The sequence below is a fragment of the Mobula hypostoma genome, chromosome 9, assembly GCF_963921235.1.
Source record: "Mobula hypostoma chromosome 9, sMobHyp1.1, whole genome shotgun sequence".
NCBI classification, from domain to species: Eukaryota; Metazoa; Chordata; class Chondrichthyes; order Myliobatiformes; family Myliobatidae; genus Mobula; species Mobula hypostoma.
Window position 1 is genome coordinate 55,214,004 of NC_086105.1, and position 10,855 is coordinate 55,224,858.

Below are 10,855 nucleotides of genomic sequence, written 5' to 3' on the forward strand. Positions count from 1 at the left end.
AAGGCTAGGATACAGGGCCTGGGCTAGGACTAGACTAGGAAAGCGAGACCTGGACGAGGAAATAGGAACTTGGAACCTGGACAAAGACTCTGGGCCAGAGACTGGACAGGGACCTGGAACCCGGTCTTGATTCGGGCTCGGACCCCGGATCCAGGCGAGGACAAGATGCGGCTACAGGACGAGGACTGGCAACAGGACTGGATGTGAGACTCCTGGACAGGATGAGGTAACCCCAGCACCGGGCTGGGCGAGGTACTCCTGGGCTGGGTGAGGCACATGGACAGGATGAGAATATGAAGCCTTGACTTGGTTGAGGGAGAACAGAAATGCAGAGCCTTGGTTGAGGGAGAACAGGAACACAGAACACAGAGCCTTGGTCTTGAGAGACAGGAACATGGAACACAGAGCCGGAACCCCTCCTTGGAAACAGGGCGTAGGGCCGGAACTCATACAGAGAACACTGAGAGACAGATCTCCACTCAAGGTAGCGGCAAACAGCTGGCCCTACCCAGTGGAGCTGAGGGCACAAAGAGAGGGTTTCCAACACAAGGTAGCAGCAAATGGCCAGACCTACCTAGCGAAGACGTGGACACAGAGACGGTACCCAACACAAGGTAGCGGCAAACGGCCGGACCTAACTAGCGAAGGCGTGGACACAAAGATAGTTCCCAACACTAGGTAGTGGCAAATGGCCAGACCTACCTAGCGAAGATGTGGACACAGAGACGGTTCCCAACACAAGGTAGCGGCAAACGGCCGGACCTACCTAGTGAAGGCATGGACACAGAGGCAGTTCCCAACTCAAGATAGCGGCAAACGGCCGGACCTACCTAGCGAAGGCATGGACACAGAGACAGTTCCCAACTCAAGGTAGCGGCAAACGGCTGGACCTACCTAGCAAAGCTTTGGATACAGAGACAGTTCCAAACAACGAAAGACAGTTCCTTATCTAGACACAGCAAGGCTCTGGTCTTGCTCCGGCAGAAGAACTTGACTGGTGAGAATAGGTGAGAACACAGGTGAAAGGCTACAGAAGGAAGGGAAAGGGAAGGGAAGGGAACAGTCCAGTAACTGAAGCTGAACCAAGGAGCTGTTTATGTAGCCAGCCCAAAATGAGAATCATGTGCTTCAATTACTGCAACTGCAAACTCAAACACTGCAACAAGCAAAGCCATGCTGGCTCTCCCTAATTAGGCCATGGATTTCCAAAATTTTCTCCAGCAATTTCCCTACAACTGATGTGAGACTCACAGGTCTATAGCTCCCAGGATTTTCCCTTATTCCCTTCTTAGCTGCTCACCAGTCTGCGTGATCTCAGCTGTGGCTAGAGATGACACAAAGGTACTGGTCAAGGGCTCAGCAATTTCATTTCTTGCTTCTTCAATAACCCGGGGGTATTTCCCATCAGGTTCTGGGGACTTATTCACCACAATTCTCCTTAGGAGGCCCAACACTTCCTCTTCCTTGACCTTTAAACTCCCTAACGTATTTATACACTCAGCACTGATCTCCTGGTCCTCCATCTCCTTTTCCTTGGTAAATACTGAAGCAAAGTACTCATTAAATACCTCACTCACATTCTCTGCACCCAAGCAAATTTACAACCCTTTATCCTTGAGTGCCTCCACCCAATCCCTAGCTATCGTTTTATTTTTGATGTATGTAATGCCTCCTTGCTGGTGACACATCGGAAATAGAAATCTACAGCATATCACAGGCCCTTCAGCCCACAATGTTGTGCCGACCATGTAACCTACTCTAGAAACTGCCTAGAATTTCCCTACTGCATAGCCCTCTATTTTACTAAGCTCCATGTACCCATTTAAGAGTCTCTTAAAAGACCCTATTGTATCCGCCCCTACCACCATCACTGGCAGTGCATTCCACGCATCCACCACTCTCCATGTGAAAAATTTACCTCTGACATCCCCTTGTAGCTGTTCCAAGCACTTTAAAACTATGCCCCCTTGTGTTAGCCATTTCAGCCCTGGGAAAAGCCACTGGCTATCCACATGATCAAAATGCCTCTCATCATCTTATACACCTCTATCAGGTCACCTTTCATCCTCCGTTGCTCCAAGGAGAAAAGGCCAAGTACACTCAACCCATTCTCATAAGGCATGCTCTCCAATCCAGGCAACATCTTTGTAAATCTCCTCTGCACTCTCTCTATAGTATCCACATCCTTCCTGTAGTGAGGTGACCAGAACTGATCACATTACTCCAAGTGGGGTCTAACTAAGCTCTCATATAGCTTTAACATTACCTCCCAGCTCTTGAACTCAATCCCACATTTGATGAAGGCCATCACACCATATGCCTTCTTGACAACACTGTCAACCTGCACAGTAGCTTTGAATATCCTATGGACACAGAATCTAAGATCTCACTAATCCTCCACACTGCCAGAGTCTTACCATTAATATTATATTCTGTCTTCAAATTTCACCTACAGTAATAAACCACTTCACACTTATCTGGGTTGAACTCCATCTGCCACTTCTTAGCCTAGTTCTGCATCCTATCAATGTCCCGCTGTAACCTCTGACAACCCTCCGGACTATCCACAATACCCCCAACTTTTGTGTCATCAGCAAATTTACTAACCCACCTTCTACTTCCTCATCCAGGTCATTTATAAAAATCACAGAGAGGATGGGTTCCAGAACAGATCCCTGCAGAACACCATTTGTCACCATCATCCATTCAGAAAACGAACCATCTACAACCACCCTTTGTAAGCAAGCCATTTCTGGATCCACAAAGAAAGTTCTCCTTGGATCTCATGCCTCATTACTTTCTGAATGAGCCTTGCATGGGGAACCTTATCAATTGCCTTACTGAAATCCATATATACTACAACCACTGCTCTACCTTCATCAATGTGACACACGGAAACTGAACTCCTTTTGGACTCCTAGAGTACCTGTGAAGGAACTGGAGGAGCACCTGAGGAAGACCCACTCTGATAACCAGAAGCATGAGCCAGTCACCATTCCGAATGACATGCCACCAATCCACCCACCTGAGCACCAGATGGATGTAAGGCCCCCTACATGGAAGGAGGTGGAAAGTAAAGTTAAACGAGCAAGATCAGCATCAGCTCCAGGGTCCAATGGCATCCCATACAGGCTCTATAAGGACACCCCCGGCGTCCTGAAATACCTCTGCAATCTAATGAAGGTGGCATGGGGGAAAGGAATTATACCTAAGGCATGGCGAAGGGTGAGAGGGATACTAATTTCCAAAGAGAAGAATTCCTCAACAATTAGTCAGTTCTGGCAGATCAGTCTCCTGAATGTGGAAGGAAAGATCTTCTTTGGTGTTGTGGCTCAAAGACTCTCAGCCTTTTTGCAGAGCAACAACTTCATTGACATATCAGTGCAGAAAGCAGGAATACATGGTTTCCCAGGATGTCTGGAACATGCAAATGTCATCTGGCACCAGATACAAACTGCCAAGAAAGAAAAGGAAGACCTGCATGTGGTCTTCCTAGATCTTGCCAATGCTTTTGAGTCAGTGTCTCATGAGACTCTGTGGGCAGCTTTCAGCTTTTTCCAGGTTCCAGAGGGCTTCACAAAGCTGGTCAACGTGTACCTCCAGGATCTGCAGTTCTGTGTCACAACACAAGATAACACCACCACACGGCAGCACTTTGAGATAGGCATAATGGTGGGCTGTACCATCTCTCCTCTGGCATTTCTCATGGCAATGGACCTCATTATCCAAGCAACACAATGGGTGGTCGGAGGGAAACGCTTGAAGAATGGGCTGCGTCTTCCTCCAATCAGGGCGTACATGGATGACATGACCACAATAACAACAACAAAAGCATGCACCAAATGCCTGCTGGATAAACTCCAGTGAAACATCAAATGGGTACGAATGGAGATCAAATCCAGTAAGTCTCGCAGTATCTCAATTGTCAAAGGCCGGCTCACCGACATAATGTTTAATATCAACGCTGAGCCAATACCAACTGTCAAAATTTGGAGAAGCCCATCAAAAGCCTCTGACGTTGGTACAACACAGACCTCAGAGACACAGTGCGGGTGGAACAACTAAGGCAGGATACAATCAGTGTACTCAAGCTAATCAGCAACACGGCTCTCCCAGGGAGGCTGAAGCTTTGGTGCTTTCAGACTGTTGCCCCGACTTATGTGGCCAATTACCATCTATGAGGTCATAGTCATAGTCATAGTCATAGTCATAGTCATAGTCATAGTCATACTTTATTGATCCGGAGGGAAACTGGTTTTCCTTACAGTTGCACCATGAATAATTAAATAGTATTATGTAAATTGTGCCAGGAAATAAGTCTAGGACCAGCCTATTGGCTCAGGGTGTCTGACCCTCCAAGGGAGGAGTTGTAAAATTTGATGGCCACAGGCAGGAATGACTTCTTATGACGCTCAGTGTTGCATCTCGGTGGAATGAGTCTCTGGCTGAATGTACTCCTGTGCCCAACCAGTCCATTATGTAGTGGATGGGAGACATTGTCTGAGATGGCATGCAAGTTGGACAGCATCCTCTTTTCAGACACCACCATGAGAGAGTCCAGTTCCATCCCCACAACATCACTGGCCTTACGAATGAGTCTTTTGATTCTGTTGGTGTCTGCTACCCTCAGCCTGCTGCCCCAGCACCCAACAGCAAACATGATAGCATTGGCCACCACAGACTCATCACTTTGTCTCATGCAAATCGACTGGAGAGTCTGGTGAATTCACATGTGAGGAAGTGGCTTGGGCTACCAAGATGCCTTAGCAGCATAGGACTTCACAGGAACGGAGCCCTTTCTCTGCCAATTTCTAGCCTGGTGGAGGAATGCAAATGTGCCAAAGCCAGGCTGGAAATGACACTCAAAAATCTCGGGACCCAATTGTAAGAGGTGTTGCTCCTGCTCTAGTAACAGGGAAGAAATGGACCCCGGCCGCAGCAGTACTGGACGCAGAAGCCGCCCTCCGGGTGGGCTATGTCCATAGTGGGCTATGTCCAACAGGGCAGAGGAGGCTTTGGCCTTGGAGTGATGAAACCTACCTGGCAAAAGGCTACTACAACTGAACGCCAGCACCTGGTGGTGGAGGAGGTGCACCACCAAAGCAAAATCCCAAGCCAAGCAAGGCTGCTGGATGAGGTGGAAGGGTGTTGAGAGGAGGAAAATCACATGGAGTGAGCTGTGGAGCATGGAGTCAAACAGACTGAGCTTCATCATCACAGCAACATATGATGTCCTGCCCTCTCCTACAAACCTAAATCTTTGGCTGGGAGAGGATCCAGACTGTCCTCTGTGAGCAGTTCCGGCATCCCTCAAGCACATCGTGGTTAGTTGCAAGACCAGCCTAATACAAGGTGGATACACCTGGTGATACAACCAAGTGCTGAGATGTTTGGCAGCTGAACTGGAGTGTAAGAGACTAACTACCAATGCCAGGCCTCTCAATGCCTAGACAACGGTCCCACAACTACCATCCTTCATCCGGGAAGGAGAGAAACCGGGGGCTAACCCCTTGCCTCACGACTCATGCCCACTGAGTGCAGCCAGGGACTGGGAAATGCGTGTTGATTTAGGCTAGAAACTGACCTTCCCATCTGAAATTGCAATGACCAACCTATGGCCTGACCTGGTCCTTTGGTCCAACTCCTGTCGGTGCATCTTTATCATTGAGCTGACAGTCCCCAGGGAGGATGCTGTGGATGAGGCTTACGAACGGAAAAGGCTGCAATATGCCAACCTCACAGTTGAAGCAGAGGAGCGAGGCTGGAATGTAAAAGTGTGCCCAGTTGAGGTGGGGTGCAGGGGCTTTGTAGCCAGTTCCACCGTAAGGCTGCTAAGAGAAGTAGGAGTCAGAGGGCAGGCCCATAGGAAGGCAATTAAAGCACTTGCTAATGCCGCCGAAATGAGCAGTCACTGGCTGTGGCTGAAAAGAAGGGGCATTGTCTGGGCTGCCAAGTGACCATCTAGAGACTAACCATGTGACACACAGCCAGGTCTGATCAGCCTGTGGTGGGCCTGCCTCAGCTGAGGGTGTCTTGTGATAAAAGGCCGAAATACCCAGTGATGTCGAGGTACACAACTGAAGATGTGTCGTAATGATAGTAACATCATCTAATGGTCATCTTTAAGAACTACTTCCACTCAAGTCGAGTGCAGTGCAGAAACTTTAGGGATTGTAACATCCAGTCCTATTAATCAAACCAGTCCCCTGCAAAACTAATTTAAACTCTCCTGAATAGCATTAGCAAATCTCACAGCCAGGTTATTGGCTCCCCTCCAGTTCAAGTGCAACACGTCCCTCTTGTACAGGCCACCTCTTCCCCAGAAAAGGGTCCAATGATCCAAGAATTTGAAACCCTGTCTCCTGGACCACCTCTGCAGCCACTCATTCATCTGTGCTATCACCCCATTCCTACCTGCACTGTTCCATGGGACAGGGGGTCCTTCTCTTCAGACTCTTTCCTAACTCTTCCCTTTTTTTTGCCTATTATTGGTGCCAATATGCACCACTCCCCCTAGCTGTTCTCCCTCCCCCTTGAGAATATCCTGCAGCCACTCCAACACACCATGGACCTGAGCACCCAGAAGGCAACACACCATCCTGGTGTCTCTTTTGCAGCCAGAGAATCTCCTTTAATCACCACATTGCCTGACTTTACCCTTCCCTGTTGAGCCCCAGAGCCAGACACAGGGCCACCAGCAGAGTCATAGAGCATTACTGCACCCTTTGGCCCATCTAGTCCATGTTATTCTGTCTAGTCCTATCGACCCACATCTGGACCATAGCCCTCCACACCCCTCCCATCCATGTTCTTATCAAAACTTCTCTTAAATATTGAAACTGAACCCACAGCCATGACTTCCACTGGTAGCTCTCATGATCCACACTCTCATGATCCTCTGAGTGGAGATGATCCCCTTAAATATTTCACCTTTCCCCCTTAAACTATGACCTCTTTTTCTAGTCTCACTCCACCTCAGTATATATAATATGTATTAGGAGTGTATGGGGTGTCAGGGAGGGGTAGCACCTCTGGTGGGGGGGACATGTCACGTCCTTCTCAGGGCAGTTTGTCCACCTTTGGTCCCCACCTGGCGCTCAGCTCTCACCTGTGGCTCCCCGTAGCTGTTTGCATGCGACAGCGGCCGCACTCCGGGCAACGGCTTCGACAAGCCGGCTAAACCAGGTGAGGGTAGCCGATGGGTCTCAAACCCTCGGTGAGATAGGGAGTTGTCTATCCCAGCATGTGAAGACAGACTCCGGCGGATTGAGCGGACGAGACCAATGGAAGGTCCAACGGTCAAGAAGGCGGTCTCTGCAAGCGTCGTGGAATGTATAGAGCAGGACAAGACACAGAAGACGTCCTGGTCATCCACTGCGCCTAGTCCCATCTCCAGCCATCTCGATTCTTGTCTTGCCACTGGATCCAGATGGGAATTGGGAAGAGAGAGTGAGGCTGACGCTGCGCAACTCTCCCTCACTTAAATCCAAATCAAGCGCCAGTCTCAACACCATCTGCCGGCTGGTGGCGCAGTGATATCAGTGCCGGACTCTGGGAGTGAAGGTTCCCAAGTTCGAATCTAGTTGAGCTGCTCCCGGGCACGCTTGCCATCTGTGCCAGGTTGAGTGTCGAGGTCTTCATCGATGACGATGGCCGAACCTTATAATATATATTCAGTGGGCATTTTATTAGGTATACTTGTAAACCTGTTATTAGTGCAAACATTTAATCAGCCAATCACATCACAGCAACTCAGGGCCTGAAAGTATGCAGACATGGTCAAAAGGTTCAGTTGTTCTTCAGACTAGACATTGGAATGGGGGAGAAATGTGATCTAAATGACTTTGACTGTGAAATCATTGTTGGTGCCAGAGGGGGTGGTTAGAGTATCTCAGGAAATACTGATCTCCTGGGAATTTCATGTACAACAGTCTCTAGTTTACAGAGAGTGGTAGAACAAATTTAAAAACAACCATCCAGTGAGCGGCAGTTCTATCGGCAAAACACTCAGTTGCTCATTCTTTGGGGCACTTCTGTTTTCGTGATGTCTGCAAAGAATAAGAATTTCAGGTTGTATATTGTATACATCCTCTGACTTTAAATGGAACTATTGAATTACTCCGTGATGTACTGTCTATAGTTCTTTCACATTGGTTAAGGCAGGTAACAAGAATGGTGAACAAACAAAATCAACTTTATTGTGGGCAGTCAACACCCAGCAGTGGTGTATTGAAAGTTGTACCCCTACAGCACACACAGTCAAAGACATGCACTCACACTGTAGGACCAGGGGAATTATGTCAATGTGAGGAATGAAGTCAATGATTCTGTGCAATTGGTTAAAAGAAAAGTGATGACATCTTATCTATAGTTTGTGAAGGGTAACCTCTGTGACGTGTGGTCTGAGCTGATATATATTTACACCTTATTAAAAAGTGATGTATTTAAGTGTATACAATCTGTTGAAGATTGTAAATTTACCAGTGCCATCTGTCAGCAATGACATCCTTACCCTGTGTGCCTCTGTGCAATATGTGAAGTGACATTTCTACTCTGTGCAATCTGTGCAGTAAAATACTCCTCATGTGCAGTTTATATGTATGACGTTACTACCCATGCGTTTCTCAACAGTTAACATCTGCTATGTACACGTTCCTCAGTGGTGTCCTTATTTTTTGCAGACTTAGAGCAGTGAAACTACTCTCTTGGCCAATCTATAAGGATTTACAAATGTACTCTGCACTGTCCGAGAACAAGGCTTCACCAATTCATGCAACCTATGAGCAGTTAAATATCTACCTGTGTAATATACACATATGGTGAGCAAAAATATCTACCCCATGAAACTAGGTTGCGGTGACATCACTAACTGTGCAATCTCAGCATGATACACCTGCCATGGGCAATCACCAAACAGTGGTAGGTCTACCTTATGGAATTCATGAGCCTTTATAGTCTATGACATGTTTATCATTTGCCATCTGTGAAATAATATCAATTGTTGTTTAATCTGTGAGCAATGCTACTTGCACACTGTGAATACCTTTTTAATTTATTTAGCACATGACTGCTTAACTGCTAAAGGTGTCACCTTCCTAATTGCCCTCAGGAAGAGATGGTGTCACCTCAAACACCTGCACATTTGAGGTAAAAACACCCCAATTTCAGATGGAGAGTTTGAGGATTTAGACTCAGCTTTAATAAATAACTGGCGAGGTATTTACCGGTCACAGGACAGGGTGTTTATAACTGGGACTAGAGGAAATGGGTAAGATATTTTGCACTGATACTCAGCAAGACGGATGTGGAGGATAGTGAGATCAGGAAGCGGGTATGCAGATATTCTGGGGCATGTTGATATCAAGGCAGAGGTGTTGGGTCTTTTGAAGAGCATTAGGGAGGATGGCTCCTGTTGAGATCAATTCCAGGTTATTGAGAAGATTACTGAAGCCTTGATGGAAATCTTTGTATCCTTTTTAGTCACAGGTGGGGTCCCAGAGGACTGGAGAATGGCTAATGTTCCTTTTTTATGCAGAGCAGCAGAAAATCAGAATCTTAGATCAGTGGTAGGGAAATTATGGAAGCAGATTCTTATTGGTAGGATCTACTTACATCAGGAAGAGCACAAACCTATCAGGGAAAGTGAGCATAGCTTTATGTAGATCATATCTTACTAACGATTGAGTTTTTTGAGGTGACTAAGGTGATTGATGAAGGTAGGGAAGGCAGTTAATGTTAGCCACATGATCTTAGTAAAGCTTTTGACAAGGTCCTTCATAGTATGCTGATTCAGAAGATTAAGCCACATGGGATTCATGGAGACTTGGAAGATTGCATTCAAAATTAGTTTGGCTGAAGAAGAGTGTTATTCTGACCAGAGGTCTACAACCAGTGATGTTCCGCAAGGACAATTGCTGGGAAAATTTTGGACAACACTGTAGGGTTAATTAGTAACTGTCAGATGCACAAAAATTGGAGGAATTGTGGAAAATGAGGAAGGTTGTCAACAGATTCAGCATAATATAAACTAGGTGGAATTGGGGAGAGGGCAGAGAGATGAAAGAAGGGAGTTCAATCCAGACAAGTGTGAAGTGTCCACTTTGGGAGGTCAATTATAAAGGTAAAGTTCCCAGTAAATGGTAGGACCCTTAGGAAGCATTGACATAGATAGGAATATTAGAATACAAGTCTCTAACACTCTTAAAGTGGCAACACAAGTAGATAGAGAAGCAAAAGTGGTGTACAGCATCAATCAACTTGTTGATTAGTTAAGTTAGGAAGTCACATTGCAGCTATACAAAACCGGTTTGGCCACATTTGGAGTACTATGTGCAGTTCTGGGCACTGTATTACAGGAAGGATGTGGAATCTGTGGAGAGGGTGCAGAAGAGAATGTACCCCAGGATGTTGCCTGGGCTAGAGAATATTAGCAATAAGATGTTGGATAAACCTGGATTATTTTCTCTGGAGTGTCAGAGGGGCAATCTGATAGAAGTATAAAACCTTATGACAAGCATAGAGTAGAAAGTTGGTGTCCCTTTTTCACAGGATGAAAATCTTTAGTGCTAAAAGGCATTAACTTTTAATGTGGCGGTGGTGGGGGAGGGGGTGAGATTAAAGGAGATTTAAAAGGCAACTTCTTTAACACAGAAAATGATGGGTGCCCAGAACATGTTGCCATGGGAAATGGTGAAAGCAGATACAGTAGCAATGTTTAAGAGATATTTAGACAGACATGTGAACTGGCAGGGAATGGAGGGATACAGACCATGTACAGGCCGATGGGATTAGGATCATAGTCAGAAGTTGCTATGGGCTGAAAAGCCAGTTCCTTTGCTGTGCAAGTCATGGTGGT